The sequence below is a fragment of the Dreissena polymorpha genome, chromosome 8, assembly GCF_020536995.1.
Source record: "Dreissena polymorpha isolate Duluth1 chromosome 8, UMN_Dpol_1.0, whole genome shotgun sequence".
Classification (NCBI taxonomy): domain Eukaryota; kingdom Metazoa; phylum Mollusca; class Bivalvia; order Myida; family Dreissenidae; genus Dreissena; species Dreissena polymorpha.
The window spans coordinates 98,176,558-98,192,970 of record NC_068362.1 but is presented as its reverse complement, the minus strand read 5'-3'; the positions used below and the strand labels follow the sequence as shown (position 1 = coordinate 98,192,970).

Genomic DNA, 16,413 nt, shown 5'->3' with positions numbered 1-16,413 from the left:
AGTTATCGAAGGATCCAGAAAAGTGTCAGACTGACAGACACGAGCGCAAACCGTAAGTCCCTCTCCTTTTCAAGGGTAGGAAAACTAACAAGTTTTGATAATAATGTAAAATAATGGTCAAAAACAAGAAACTGATTGAAATACAAAGTTAGGAGGTCGCCCAAAGGGTGTTCTCATTATGTTATATGCACAAACAGGGATTTCAGATATTAAAGGGATCAGGACCATGGATAATTAATAAACCCTCATGTCAATTTCATGTGAATTGCCAGCATTTAATTCTTACGTTCACCTACCATTACTAACATCAAGAGTGTCTTGGTTTGGGTAAAGCTTTCGTATATTGTTTGGAGGCATAGTGTAATAGCTGTGATATTTTAGGAATAATGAACCTAACACAAAACTGAAGCAAATCTGCACCTTTCTAGGTATATTTTGACCTTTGACCTTGAAGGATGACCTTGACCTTTCACCCACTCAAAATGTGCAGCTTCCATGAGAAACACATGCATGCCAAATATGAAGTTGCTTTCTTCAATATTGCAAAAGTTATGGCAAAATATTTAAGTTGGAGCAACAAACCAACAGACAGACCAACAGACAGGGCGAAAACAATATGTCCCCCCACTATAGTTCATTCCAACGCTCACGGACACTGGAACCCCCGGGGAGAGTAGGAAAGCTTCCACTATAAATATATATTTCATATATAATAGTCGACTAAAAACCCTATTTTACTATGATTCAAGGGCCATAACTCAGGGGGTGTCTGGGTCTATTTGGCCCATTATCTAACTTGACTTAGATGTTATTGCCTGTACACATTTTCATGAAGTTTGGTGAAGATCTGATGACAATTGCTTGACTTATTGAACGGAAAATAATCCGGACGGACTGACAGACGGACTTACTAACTTACAGACGGACGGATGGACTAACAAACTAAAGGACGGAGCGATTGTTAATATGCCCTCAAAATCACTGGTTCGGGGGGCATAAAAACGACATTGTATAAAATGTATTGTATTTCTTAAACTGTATGAACGTTATATCATACATGCCATACGTCCCGGATTTTCCGGGACAGTCCCGGAAATGAAAAACTTGTCCCGCTGTCCCGGAAATCTGTCAAATGTCCCCGAATTTACAAAATCCATATATACATGTACCTTATCTTAGGCTTAACTGCACCTCAATCTGTGTAATATATGCAGCGTCTCCATGACAAATGCCTACCCGAATAGGCAGACCTACGCTACATGTCAAAATCGATCAATTACAAGGGGTCCTGTTATCATATTGATTGTCTCACGTTCGCTGTCAAACCGAAAGGCGGCATTGTTTTGGTTGTTAATTGACTTATATCTACATCGAAACAGAGTGCAACTAATGTGTGACTGTACGGATTTTAAGTTGACGATCTACCGGTACTGTTTTGTTGTGATTGTTTTATGTGATTGGTTGTAATGTATTGTGAATTGATTTGAGTTGACAATCTAACGGTACTGTATTGTTGTATTTTTTATTATATAAATGTGATAAATGAAAAAAGGCGTATTCAACAACTACGCGTTACACACCGGTCTTAATAACAATAACGCAGTGACGTCACCATCTATGTTTAGATAACGATTACAACTGAAAACACATGGCCTGTATCTAGTAAAGGAACTAGTAATGTTTAATTTGACGTAATAGATCAAGTATATTCGGATAGGCTTTCGAACTTTTGCAATTAACGATGCGAAACAAAACAAAACGTACCAAAAATGCATATGTCTATAAATATCGCTACATTTTAGACATGTCCCGGAAAATCGGCAAAAGTCCCGGTCATGTATGGGTTATAATGTTATTTCCATTTAACATTATCATTACATGATCTCATGCTACATTGGAAGTCCTCTGAACTGTTTATATACAGACAGATCAATCCCTAGTTTTATCTTCCAGGGATCATAAGATGTCTTGAAATCAATTATGAACTGTTCCAATCATTTAAAATACTGTATGAAATAAATGACAAAGTTATGGCCCAGACAAACTTCAGGTTTAAAACACAATAAGTGACCCCATGACCTAGTTTCTGACCGGGCATGATCCATATTCAAACTTGACCTATACATCATCTAGATACAATTTGGTGACCAAGTTTGGGTGAAGATCTGATGAAATTTCGGGACAGGACTGACGGACCGACAAAGTGGTTCCTATATAGCCCCCATTACCAAAAAGATAGTATTACCAGCAGTTGGTTTCAATGGAAATGTTCTTACCAGACAAGAGGTGTGATGGCAAATTGTTGTGAGGGGAAACTGGAAAATATCTGAAACAAAAATAAAGTCTTATATAATTTGAAGCGCTATATTGTTAAGTCAAATTTTAATATTTGATAATCATAATACTGCTAGCTGTCTGATTACAGAGTCTTCACAACATAATGCGTTAACAGTTTTCCTGCAATAAGCAAACAGGACAAAATCAACAACACGAGTATTTATAATATATTCAGAGACAAAGATGATCCATCCATGTCTTTGGAAATAAACAAAGGGCATTTAACAATTATTTTGGCCTCATTTTAGCCATGTTGATAAATATAATGGGTCATACTGCTTGGTGCGTTACAAGTGAAACACCATCAAAACCAGTGCTCCAGCTTGGCATGAATGGAAGGGGCGCAGCACCCTGCCATTCAAAGATTCCAACCTGTCAACCTTGGACACCCTTCATGCCCTTTGATGAAAATGCCGAGTTGGGAATAGGGAGTTACAGTTGTAAGATCGTACGCGAATATCATTTGCCATTTAAAAGGAATCATGATGTTCAAACTTAACCTTTGACCTAGAAGTTGGCAAAGGGTTTGTTTTTATTTGGTCGCATTTTAGAATTTACAGAGCATATTTTGCAAATCAGTGTGTGCTTAGAAGCCTTAGCTACGGAAAGAACCGCAACTCAATTTGCTTAGAACGATCACCACTGCCTGTCTGCAACAGATGACAAATGATTCTGCTCTAGCAGTGAGTGTATATACCAGCTTGTAAGACGACATTGGCCAGACTAGTGTTTATCATTAAAGTCTGTACGTATTTGTTCCATTTTTGACCTCATCCAAGATATCATTGGGACAAATGTTCGGACAAAGTTTCATGATGATCAGACAATAAATGTGGCCTCTAGAGTGTTAACAAGGTTTTACTATATAGCCATAAAAGAAAAAATGCAGAGCCCACTGGCAGCCATGTTTTTCAACCAATCAGCATCATGTTTGAACTCGTCCAAGATATTATTGGGATGAATCTTCTGACCATTTTTCATGAACATCAGAAATAAAAGTGGGCCTCTAAAGTGTTAACAAGACTTTACTATAGCCATATAATGAAAAAAATGCCCCGCCCCCTGGAAGTCGTGTTTTCCAAGCAAATGTACCCATTTTCAAACTCTTTCAAGATATCATTGAGACCAATCTTCTGACCAAATTTCATGAAGCTTGACAATAAATGTGGCCTCTAAAGTGTTAACAAGGTTTTACTAAAGCCCTATAAGGAAAAAATGCCCCGCCCCCTGGTGGCCATGTTTTTATAGCAACCATACCCATTTTCGAACTCTTTCAAGACATCATTGGGACAAATCTTCTGACCAAGTTTCATAAAGATCAGACAATAAATGTGGCCTCTAGAATGTTAACAAGGTTTTACTATAGCCATAGAAGGAAAAATGCTCTGCCCCCTGGCAGCCATGTTTTTCAACCAATCAGCATCATTTTTAAAAACTCGTCCAAGATATTATTGGGATGAATCTTCTGACCATGTTTCATGAAGATCCGACAATAAATGTGGCCTCTAGGGTGTTAACAAGATTTTACTATAGCCATTTATAGCCATATTAGGAAAAATGCCCTGCCCCTTGGCAGCCATGTTTTTCAAGCAAACATAACCATTTTCAAACTCATCCAAGATATCATTGAGACCAATCTTCTGACCAAATTTCACGAAGATTGGACAATGCGGCCTCTAGAGTGTTCACACGGTTTTACTAAAGCCATATATAACCATATATGGACCATATATAAATGACCATATAATGAAAAAATGCCCCGCCCCCTGGTGGCCATGTTTTTAAAGCAACCAAAACCATTTTCAAACTCATCCAAGATATCATTGGAAAAATGTTCTGACCAAGTTTCATGAAAATCTGACAATAAATGTGGCCTCTAGAGTGATAACAAGGTTTACTATAGCCATATAAGGAAAATGCCCCACCTCATAAATGCCATGTTTTTCAACCAACCGGCGTCATTTTAAAACTTGTCAAAGATATTATTGGGTTGAATCTTAAGTAATATGCATATAATAATGGAAAAAGGGCCATTATTCTTACAAAATGCTTGATACAGTTGTCTGCTCTTCTTTATAGATTGGGGTCATGTTGGTAAATAAGTTTGCAAAATATGAAAGCAATATGTCAAGGGACGTTAAAAATATTTTAGGTGGTACGCCAACTTTAACATAGATTTATCAATAATATGAATATTCAAAATGGTAAAGGAGCCATAATTATTACAAAATGCTTGATAGAGTTGTCTGCTCTTGTTTATAGGTTGGGGTCATGTTGGTAAAGAAAAATGCAAAATATAAAAGCAATATGTCAAGGGACATTGAAAATATTTGGGGTAGTAAAACAAACTTAAACATTTGCTGCATTTTCTAAGTGGAATAGGGGCCATAATCAGTTTTCGAAATTAGCACACGCCCGATCGCCCGTGGCGAGTAAAATTACTGCCGGGCACATACAAAATTCAAGTTTGTGGCCCGCCGGGCATGTAAATTATTGAAGCCAATTGACAGTTTATAAAAAAAAAATCGTAAGCGGTTCTTGATATTTGCAGATCTCTTGATCAATTTTGCGAACAAACACCTTTCCGTAAGTTGTAAAACAATGAAATTCGATTGGTTTAACAACACGCACCTGCTTGCACACGTCATCGTTATTGTTTTTTGACCGATGCAGTTCGGTCACATTCCGTTCTTATCGACGGTTTCTCTAGACATTAATCGAGGAAGATACTTTTTGAATCAATCAAGTAATACACTTCCGTTTTTGTCAATGTAAACAAATGTCATTGTCGACATAGAGGCAGTATCTTAGGTATGTTGATGGGGCTAAGCCCGATAAAGCACTTCCAAAATAGAAAATTGACAATGATTTAGAGAAAAAGGAAGCCAAGAAATGGTATGAGGACACCAGAGAACGCTCTTTTCAAGAGCACTGGTGTAACGATCGACCGTCTTAATTCTAGTGATTGATTAGATGTAATTGTATTCACTACTATTGAAACAAATGTTCTGCTTTACTATGTGTAGCATGTAAGTGTTAAAATGTTGTGATTTGTTATAATTTTGGTTAAAAAAGTTTGGGCATGTAAAAAATATGTTGGGCATGTACAAATTCTTAAGTAACTGGCCCGACTGGCATGTAACTTTTCAAAGCTAATTTCGAAGACTGCATAATTATTACAAAATGCTTGATAGAGTTGTCTGCTCTTGTTTATAGGTTGGGGTCATGTTTGTTAAGAAGTATGCAAAATATGAAAGAAATATGCCAAGGGACATTGAAAATATTTGGGGTAGTACGCAAACTTTTAACATTTGCATGCTCACACTAACGCCAATGCTAAGGCTAACGCAAACGCCGGGTGAGTAGAATTGCTCCACTATATAGTCTAGATTTCATATATAATAGTCGAGCTAAAAAGGGTCTTTCTGTAAATCTTTAAGAGAACAAATTAAAAACTCAACAGGCCTTTTTTATTATTAAATATGCTTGTTTCCATATATAATTTAAGGCCCTAAAATCATTCAGGATATAACTTTGAACATTTTTTACAGAAATAAAATGATCTTAAAGTTCTCTGCAATGCAAAGTAATTTTTACACACTAGATATTTAAAAAAAAAAAATTGTTAACTTGTCCATGCTATTCGGGCCGGCTGTGCTCTGCCTATGGAAAATCTTGATTATATATATATTATATATATATACCTGTTGTGACCCTTGAGATCCTTATGAAATGTTCATAATTCACTAATAACTGTATGTAAAAACAAGAGCACCGCCTTGCGGGTGCAGACCGCTCATCTATTTTCTTTTTTAAAGGTGAAGGGACTCTCATTTTCAATCACAAAGGAGGGAGGGGTGGAGTGAAGAGCGGTGCATTGTGTGGGGGTGTGGACATTTATTTTTTCTTCCAAAAATGCGAAAAAAAGGAGAAAAAAAATCGGGGGGGGGGGGGGGGTGGTGGGGGGGGGGGGGGGATTCTTGGGGTGCGATGGTTGGACGGTATTTCAAACATAAATAATAAAAATAAATATTTGTGTTTTTTAACCGTTTCATAAAAAAAAAAATGGGGGGGGGTGAGGGGGGGGTATAGTGTGAGGGTGTGGGTGGTAATTTGTGAGATGATCTTAAAAAAAAAAAAAATAATAATAAGGGGGGGGGGATTAGGGTGGGGGGAGGGGGGGTGGGGGGGGGGGATTCTTGGGTGCGATGGTTGGACGGTATTTCAAACATAAAATAATCAAAATAAATAGTTTTTGTTTTTTAACCGTTTAAAAAAAAATTGGGGAGGGGGGTGGTGGGGGTATAGTGTGAGGGTGTGGTGGTCATTTGTGAGATGATCTTAAAAAAAAAAAAAAATAATAAGGGGTGGGGGTTGGGGGGGGGGGGGCACGGGCGATGGTTTGGGTGGAGTCTATTGTGGTATGTCAGGTAAGAGTAGTTTCAATCTATCAATCAAATCTAATCATAAATAAAGAAGTTATGGCAATTTTAGAGAAATTTAATAATTTGACCTTGAGAGTCAAGGTCATTCAAAGGTCAAGGTAAAATTCAACTTGCCAGGTACAGTAACCTCATGATAGCATGAAAGTATTTGAAGTTTGAAAGCAATAGCCTTGATACTTAAGAAGTAAAGTGGATCGAAACACAAAATTTAACCATATATTCAAAGTTACTAAGTAAAAAGGGCCATAATTCCATAAAAATGACATCCAGTTATGCAACTTGTCCTTTTACTGTACCCTTATGATAGTTTGCGAGTGTTCCAAGTATGAAAGCAATATCTATGATACTTTAGGGGTAAAGTGGACCAAAACACAAAACTTAACCAAACTTTCAATTTTCTAAGTATAAAGGGCCCATAATTCCGTCCAAATGCCAGTCAGAGTTACATAACTTTGCCTGCACAGTCCCCTTACGGTAGTTAGTAAGTGCTGCAAGTATGAAAGCAATAGCTTTGATACTTAAGGAATAAAATGGACCTTAACACAAAACTTAACCAAAATTTTCAATTTTCTAAGTATAAAAAGGGCACATAATTCAGTCAAAATGCACGCCAGAGTTATCTAACTTTGCCTGCCCAGTCCCCTCATGATAGTAAGTAAGTGTACCAAGTTTGAATGCAATAGCATTGATACTTTCTGAGAAAAGTGGACCTAAACACAAAACTTAACCGGACACCGACGCCGACGCCAAGGTGATGACAATAGCTCATAATTTTTTTCAAAAAATAGATGAGCTAAAAATAGTATTACCAGATAATCGGGTTCAAAAGTTATTTCTTTCAAGACAGGATGGTTGGTGGGAAATGTCTTCCGACGAAACTGAAAAACATCTAAAACAAAAATAAAGTGACTTCTTGTATAATTTGAAGCACTATTCATTTTAATACAATTTTGTTTTGACAGCCATAGTTCTGCTGAGCCTAAAAATTAAAAGTAGGTCAACAAAACACAAAATGAAATCCAATGATTGCATCACCAAATCTTCTACATATCCAATTAATAAAATTAATGTTTATATATAGACGGTTTTGATACATGGCACAACATCAGGGGTGTCAAATGTCCCAAATTTGAAATCCTAATGATAAAGTCTGGAGTCTGAGCCTGTAGGTCCCTTACAGGTAGAGCCCCCCAAACTGAAAGCCATAGTTCATTGTTCTTTTTATAGTCTTAGTTGCTATTTCTGGTGAGTAAAATGCAAACTATTATAAGCCAGACCACCAGTAACACTCGATGTGTAATTGTCATTTTATATAAATGTTATAAAGAACATCGATAACAAGGGCTGTTTGTAAAACATGCATGCCCCCCATATGGGCTGTCCGTTGTAGTGGCAGCCATTATGTGAATACGTTTTTTGTCACTGTGACCTTGACCTTTGACCTAGTGACCTGAAAATCAATATGGGTCATCTGCATGTCATGATAAATGTACCCATGAAGTTTCATGATCCTAGGCGTAAGCGTTCTTGAGTTATCATCGGAAACCATTTAACTATTTCGGGTCACCGTGAATTTGACCTTTGACATAGTTACCTCAAAATTAATACGGGTCATCTGCGAGTCATGATCAATCTACCTATGAAGTTTCATGATCCTAGGCGTATGCGTTTTTGAGTTATCAACCGGACCCCATTCTATTATTTCGGGTCACCGTGACCTTGACCTAGTGACCTCAAAATCAATAGGGGTCGTCTGCAAGTCATGATCAATCTACCTATGAAGTTTCATGATCCTTGGCATATGCGTTCTTGAGTTATCATCCAGAAACCATTTTACTATTTCGGGTCCCCATGACCTAGAGCTTTGACCTAGTGACCTCTAAATGAATAGGGATCATCTGCGAGTCATGATCTATCTTCCTATGAAGTTTCATGATCCTAGGCCTAAGCGTTCTTGAGTTATCATCCGGAAACCACCTGGTGGACGGACCGACAGACCGACCAACCCACATGTGCAAAGCAATATACCCCCCTCTTCTTCGAAGTGGGGCATAATAAATGTTAATCCACTAACCATACAGTAAAACAACTGTCCAAAAATATATCCAGATATGTCTTTTGCAAATGAAATAATATATGCACTTAGTTTGACAGCAGAAAATGGAAATTAAATGATGGGGACATATGCTACATTTTGTAGTATGTAAGATTTCTGGAAAGTAGCCAAGAGGTTAGGTCAGTTACCTTTTATGTCCTTGTCAGCGGATAACCAATCAGAAAATAGTAAAACAAGGGACAAAATTGTCATAAAACCAGGTTTTCAATGTAGAAAAAAGTCTGATAGAGGGAGACAACTCAAACTGAACTGTTTATAATTAACCCCCTTTGTTTCAAAATAAATATATTTTTAGTTGTGGCGACCTTGACCTTGGAGATATTGACGTAATTCTAAAGTGCGATACAACGTCCCACGATGGTGAACAAATATGCCAAATCATTTTTAAGTCTCACAATGAATGACATAGTTTTGGCCCGGACAAGCTCTTTTATGGCCATTTTTGACCTTTGAACTCAAAGTGTGACCTTGATCTTGGATATATTGACGGTATTCTTTTGAGCGACACACCGTCTAATGATGGTGAACAAATGTGCCAAATGATTTTAAATTCTCACCAAGAACCACAACGTTATGGCACGGACAAGCTTGTTCCGTCCGCCCGCCAGCCGGCATTTGCCAAATTGAATAACCCGTTTTTTTCTTTGGAAAACCTTGTTAAAAAGACCAGGAAAAATCCATACTAAGCGCACATGCCCGGCATGCCAATGAAGCAATTACAATATTTGTTCACACCCCCTTAAAACAAATCATCAGATTTACACTGATCTAAAATTCAATCCTGAATAGCTCAAATCGGGATTTCCAAATAATCCGGACAATTAACACCCTTGCAACATGCATGGGTTGCTAAGTTACTAAATGTCCTACATATAACAAATTCAGAATTTGTGTTCCATCCCACTCACATAAATAGCAATTGCAAGATGTCCATTACAAACCTGTTTGTTATCATTCTGACCTTTTTGTACTTCTATAGTTTTTCAAATTTTAATGTGATTAAAGTGCAAACACCTGATTATAGAAGGTATACCTAAGATCATATTGCTTGCCATGAGTAATAATCCAACAGATTGGCTTTGTTTGTATGCCAATAGATAGAGCTTGCACATTCTTTTTCAATATGTGGTTATGGACAACTGTAAACATTACTTCATGTATTTTAAGGAGCCTTTGCATGTTTTGGTAAATTGACAAAATAAAACAAGAGCAGCTGTCACCATAGGATGACTTATGCCCCCTATAAATGCTTGATAGAAGTTATGAGCTTTTTTCGAAACCTAAACACAGATTTCGAAACCTAAACGCGGACCCTAAGTTCAAGGTCACAGGGGTCAAAATTTGTGTGCGTATGGAAAGGCCTTGTCCATATACACATGCATACCAAATATGAAGGTCATATCACAAGGGACATAGAAGTTATGAGCATTTTTCAATATCTAAACGCAGATTTCGAAACCTAAACGCGGACCCTAACTTCAAGGTCAAGGTCACAGGGGTAAAATTTTTTGTGCGTATGGAAAGGCCTTGTTCATATACACATGCATACCAAATATGAAGGTTATATCTCAAAACATAGAAGTTATGAGCATTTTTCAATATCTAAACGCAGATTTCGAAACCTAAACGCGGACCCTAACTTCAAGGTCAAGGTCACAGGGGTAAAATTTTTGTGCGTATGGAAAGGCCTTGTCCATATACACATGCATACCAAATATGAAGGTTATATCTCAAGGGACATAGAAGTTATGAGCATTTTTCAAAACCTAAACGCAGATTTTGAAACCTAAACACGGACCTTAAGTTCAAGGTAACAGGGGTAAAAATTTGTGTTCGTATGGAAAGGCCTTGTCCATATGCACATGCATACCAAATATGAAGGTTATATCTCAAGGGAAATAGAAGTTATGAGCATTTTTCGAAACCTAAACGCAAAGTGTGACAGAAATACGGACCAACAGACGGACAGTCTGATAACTATATGCCCCCTTTTCTTTGAAAGGGGGCATAAAAATTGTTTCAGACTTGCACATTTTTGTTGCAGTTATGATATTTGTGAGAAAACAGTTATACTTAACATTAACAACCTGAAATTGATAAATCGTTGCAAAGCAAAACAATTGAATAATTTGGAGTTCTGTTGTCGTTTTTAGTGACACTACGAGCTTTGCTTATAGAAACTAAAAGTATAAAATATTGTATGAGCATGGATGGCCGTCTTAGCGTTAGACTTTTACTCCAGAGGTCAGTGGTTCGAGCCCAGATGAGGATTACTTTTTCTTTTAATTTGTTCTTGTTTTTTAATTGAGCTTTTTAGATTTAATGTTTATATTTATAAATATAACGCATTTAATGACAAACTTCAATACATGCCATAATCTGTTATAAGGTCCATTAAATACCAAGATGAGTATCAAGGAACCTGAGTGAAACATTTTATCTTATTTCGGATATATACAGGACTGCTTATTGGAAACAAAAAGTTTGCTCGATTCTTGAATGACTTACAAAAATGTTAATCAAATCAAGTAGGTTCGTTTATTCTTCGTCTGTTGTCCCATCTCGCCAACAGTCAACCAGCTCCCTCCAGGCTTGTCAGTTCCAGGCGAGTCTCTCTAGCTGCCCCCATTTTGGCCCATCTGCTTAGAATCTGCATCCAGGTCACGGCGCCAGGTGTTACTGTATTTGAAATAAAGTAGGTTGGATGCCATTAAATGTGACTTTAAACACCATAATGAGAGACAAAATAACAGGTCTATTTCCCTTCAATTAATAACAAGCAAATTCATTGAATTGATATCCCCCGCTAATTAGCTTCTGGACACAAAAGTGTTATATTTGACACTCAGGTAAAAAAGCATTTTTTTAGGTTCGAAGGGCCATAACTCTGTTATTAACAGATAGTGTACAATGCCATTTGGCATGCATCATCCTCTTATCTATACATATACTCATACCAAGTTTCGATGAAATCCACCAAAGCACTTCCAAGGTATGGCTCCCAACACAAAAGTGCCGGATGGACGGAAAGACAGGCGGACAAGGCCAAAACAATATCCCTCCGCCTATTGCAGGGTGATAATAACATGAATGTAAATTAAAGCCAGCACATATATGAATTAACTGCCTAGATGGGTGTATTAAATATAATTTAGGGCTGTACAATACTTACTGATATGTGAGCATATATTTACTTTTAGTAAATATAAATAAATGTAACAGTAATACTTACACACTTGTGACTGTGAGTAGCAATAACCACGCACCTGCTATGCAAATTATTGCGCAATCGGTGTTCAGGCAAAAAGTTGACCGAAAAATGTGGGGTGTTTTTAACGCTTCACTACGAGCATGAAAGAAGTAATCCAAATGAAAAATTTGCATATGTGGGAGGAGATATGTCCAAATAAGCAGTATCTGACCTTGCCATGACCGGAAAATAAAAAATCATTGCTCAAAAGTGAAAGTAAAAAATTCGAAGGCCAATATTTTGCAGAAAGAAGGCAGATTCACTTGAAATTTAGCTTTTAATAAATCAATTATTGTGTTTTTTAATAAATTCTAACCATTTGAATCAGGTATATGCGCGTGAAATAATATATATTTATTTATTTCCAACACCACTATTCCTGTGCAGTAGAGTTACTCCCCTTTACGCGGAATTATTACATTGTTGTTACGGTGAATTCGGGAGCGATCTTTTGAGCAGTTTTACGGATATCGGTACGATAAACACAGTATTTGTTTGGCAGGAAGAGAAATCGTCTCATTTGGTATCGATGCAGGTATGAATTCACTTAAATCACCTAAATTATTGTGTTAATTATGTCAAAGAAAATCTGTTCCAGATCGTACCCGCGCCATGTCGTACCGGACTTGTCTTCATTTGTAACAAATGTAAAATGTAACTTCTGTGATTGATCATAATCATAAACTTAAAAGCTAAGGTACGTTATTAGTTTTAAGTTGATTATACATTTAGGGAGCATTATAATTCGCACACCATCTCATTATTAGTTTTGTTAACGTGTTAAAACTGCTATAATTAATTTCAGTTATTTCATTTACATGATTAATATACAAAAAATAAATGGATATTATTATATATAAAGGTTAGGTTCTAGAATTAACCTTTGCAAAATTGAGGATGCAATGCTAAGACTCGGTTATTATGTGTCGCAGGTTTTGTGCATACCGGTATTGAAATTCTATTTTATTTACTTGTTATTTTATAGAGAACATGACTGACAAAGATCTATTGGACAGTGATTATGATGGGATTTCACAAATACATGAGCACAGTTACATTGTGGTAAGTAACATTTTAAGCAGTTGCATGTTGAAGACATTGAATTTGATGGTTAACAATTATATCCTGAATTAAAACTTAATTATTTAATAATACAGAATATACACATGCCCCTACTGTAAGAAATAATATTATTGTTGGAAATGTACTTTGTAAGTATGATGACAAAAATATGAACGTGTCTGTTCATTTGCATAGATATCGGACTCTGACGAGACACAACCACCTTCACCTTTTGGTTGACAGGAATATTCCAGTGAAAGATCAGTTGTTCAACAGCCTTTTTGACAAACAGTATGTGTGGCTGCATCTTATTATTAATTTTAATATTACTATTAAAATTAAATTGGAAATTACTTCAGTTGGCAAAGGAATTCCAGTTATTTCATCATATGGCGCTACATTAAAAAGATGACTTAAATGGATGAAATATTAAATGCCCTTACAATTGGCTAATTTTGATCTCAGCATGATTTTTTAGCAAACTTTGAAAAAAGAAACATTGAATCAGTAAAAGCTTGTAGAAAACATTTGCGGTTAAATGTTCTGTTCTTTCAGTTTGTCAGTATCACTTAATTAATATTTGCATGCAGTGCACTATTATATTTCAGCATCTTTGGAGTTCCTTTCATGAAGAAAACAAGCTCTTAATTAATGTATCGACAATGATTTACTAAATCCAAGAAGTTGTTTAAAGATATTGAGCTGTTACATACATTCGCCTATTATGAGTTCGAAACTTCTTACAGTAATTATTATAATATTTTTTTAATTATTTTATTATATGTTTATCTTTTTTTGAATAGGTGTGTGTTAAACTATTCTAACAAATAGTGTTTCTGTTTCATCTTACAAAAGTATATAAGATTTAATTTAGCAATGCATTGTCGATCTTTTAGAATTCCTGGTGCTGCCATTCCTAATCAACCGACATATCAGAATTTTGGATAAGAATTCAGATTACTGGCTGCATATTCAACCGTAAGTGCTTTTCCTGTTCAATTTAACTGCTAATTCATAAATAAAACTTTGTTTAAGAGAAATAATATTACTTAGAAAATGTTCTTAAATACCAGGTTGTATCACATTTGTATTGGGTGGGTGGGGCAGTTGTACATGTTTTGGATAATGTTTTTTTTTTAAATACTAACCAAATAAGTTTTTGTTTTTTGAACATTTATTCTTGTTTTGTTGTACATTATTTCAACTGTGATATTGAATCACATGCACATTTGCAATTTAGAAAAATCAACTTTGTATTGTCTATTTCAGGAATTTTTGGGTCCTGGGTTGGTGGGGGGTAACGTGTTTCAGACCAGAATCCTGCCGGACCATCCAATTGCAAGGACATCTAACATAGCTGAAATGTATCTGTAATGAATTATTAAAAGTTTGGATAAAAAATGTGTTCTTAAATCATTATTTTAAACAAATTATACACCCAGGTTGACTATTTTGAAAAAATGAAAAATGACAATTTTTACACATGGGATTTTTCAATGTTTCCACATTCACTAACATTACTTTAGACAATGTAAGATAGACAAACCATACATATTTGGAAATGGTTTACTAATATCTATCAGAAAATGTATAATTTTACTGGGTTTATGTCAATTTTCAAAATCAGTGGTTATTGCTACTGTGAGTTTATACATGTAACTAAACCTCCTTTATAATTTTATAACAGTGTTTTATTCCTGCCATAGTATTAAGAAGTCACTTGCTCAATAACACATTTAAGCATGAGCTGTTTTTTTTAATCTGCATACATAAGAAAACATCGAAAAAAAACACAAGAGGAGCATGTATCCGAAAGTAAATTACGTCCGAAATCGGGCAAGTTAAGCATGCGCGAAATTCACAAAAACATCGATTAAATATGGTTTAAACAGAATCATATGTAAAACTTGAATGATAAATTAAACATTATCCAACAAAAGCATGCAGCTATAACCAAAAAACAACAGCAAAAATCAGCAATATAGCGATGTTGTTGAATAACTCAGCGAAGGCTAGCAAGAAGAGAATTTTCCAGGTCGTGTCAGTTTTGGAAGGAAAACTATTTGGCAAAAAAATATGGAAATACAACGCCTTTGCAGCAACATTTACGACAATGATTTTTTCCTTCTATTTTCATTGGATTTTAAAAGTATTAAATAAAATTTGTTACTTTGATAATGATAAGTAGTTATATCTCTATTTATAGTGAAAATATTGTGAATAAACATATTAAATTTGGAATACAGATTTATAGTGCTGATTGTGCACTACGTGAGCGAGGTGTTTATTTTGCGGATCGGCTAGTATGAATTACGAGTGTTATAAAGCCCTATTTGTCTGCTTGAACAAATTTGATGCTTTAGATGCACACTTGCACATCATGTGGAGTTCTGCAAACATCATTAGATACAGACAGGCACACTATTAGGAGTTCAGAATACAGATTTATAGTGAAGATCCTGTATCTTCTATTTACCAGCGTCTCTGCGTCTCTTCGCAAGTTTTTATACGGGTGTTATAGCGTTGGTGAAGTAATGGGCGCCTATAAATCTTTATCCAGATAACGTTCGCATCGTGCTTATAATGTACGTTAAATTCGGGTTTATAAATTATTGGTCCCTAATGATCTGTGCTCAGTTTACATGACATGCGCTTATATACGCCCGTTATCCCATAGTTGAACCCTATAAATATATGCGTCCAAAAATTGAGTGAGATTGGGATATGCATGGGATAACTCATTGACTTCTATCTATGGACTATCTGCGCGAATACGAGTGTAATAGCGTTTGGGAACTAATGAGCGCCGATTATTCTGCGTCCAGACAACGTTTTTTTTATATCCTGCGTAAACGGTTATATTCGTGTTTAAAAATGATGGTTTAACGGTAATCTGGGCCCAGTAACATTTACATACGGTCGTACGTGCATTATAGAGCATTTAGAGCCCTATCAACCTGAGTCGAGAGTCAACACATTAAGCATAGGCGGCTCCAATGGAGGGGAGCGGACGCGGCGTACGCCCCCCCCCCCCAAAATCTTCAAAGTAAAGTCAAATCATTTGATGTTTCACACTGAGCTAGATCTAAATCACCTATGTAAACTCATTTTTATCTTCTTCTTCGTACTCAAAATTGCCCACTAATCACAGACAATCGCTAAAATGTTTTAACTTTATACTCTGTGTCGCCCGGCGTATAAAC

The 16,413-nt window shown here is 36.1% G+C and overlaps 2 long non-coding RNA genes across 2 annotated transcripts; one reads left to right on the top strand and one right to left on the bottom strand.

Annotated features, from left to right (window-relative positions):
- Positions 1-2,294: 2,294 nt before the first annotated feature.
- LOC127841453 (uncharacterized) lies at positions 2,295-12,153 on the bottom strand. Its single transcript, XR_008030991.1, has 3 exons — positions 11,407-12,153; positions 7,592-7,660; positions 2,295-2,326 (listed from the first exon to the last, which is right to left on the bottom strand). It is a non-coding gene; the product is annotated as an uncharacterized LOC127841453 (long non-coding RNA).
- A 14-nt stretch (positions 12,154-12,167) lies between these two features.
- Positions 12,168-14,835, top strand: LOC127841452 (uncharacterized). Its single transcript, XR_008030990.1, has 5 exons — positions 12,168-12,683; positions 13,134-13,210; positions 13,406-13,501; positions 14,107-14,188; positions 14,480-14,835. It is a non-coding gene; the product is annotated as an uncharacterized LOC127841452 (long non-coding RNA).
- The last annotated feature ends 1,578 nt before the right edge of the window (positions 14,836-16,413 follow it).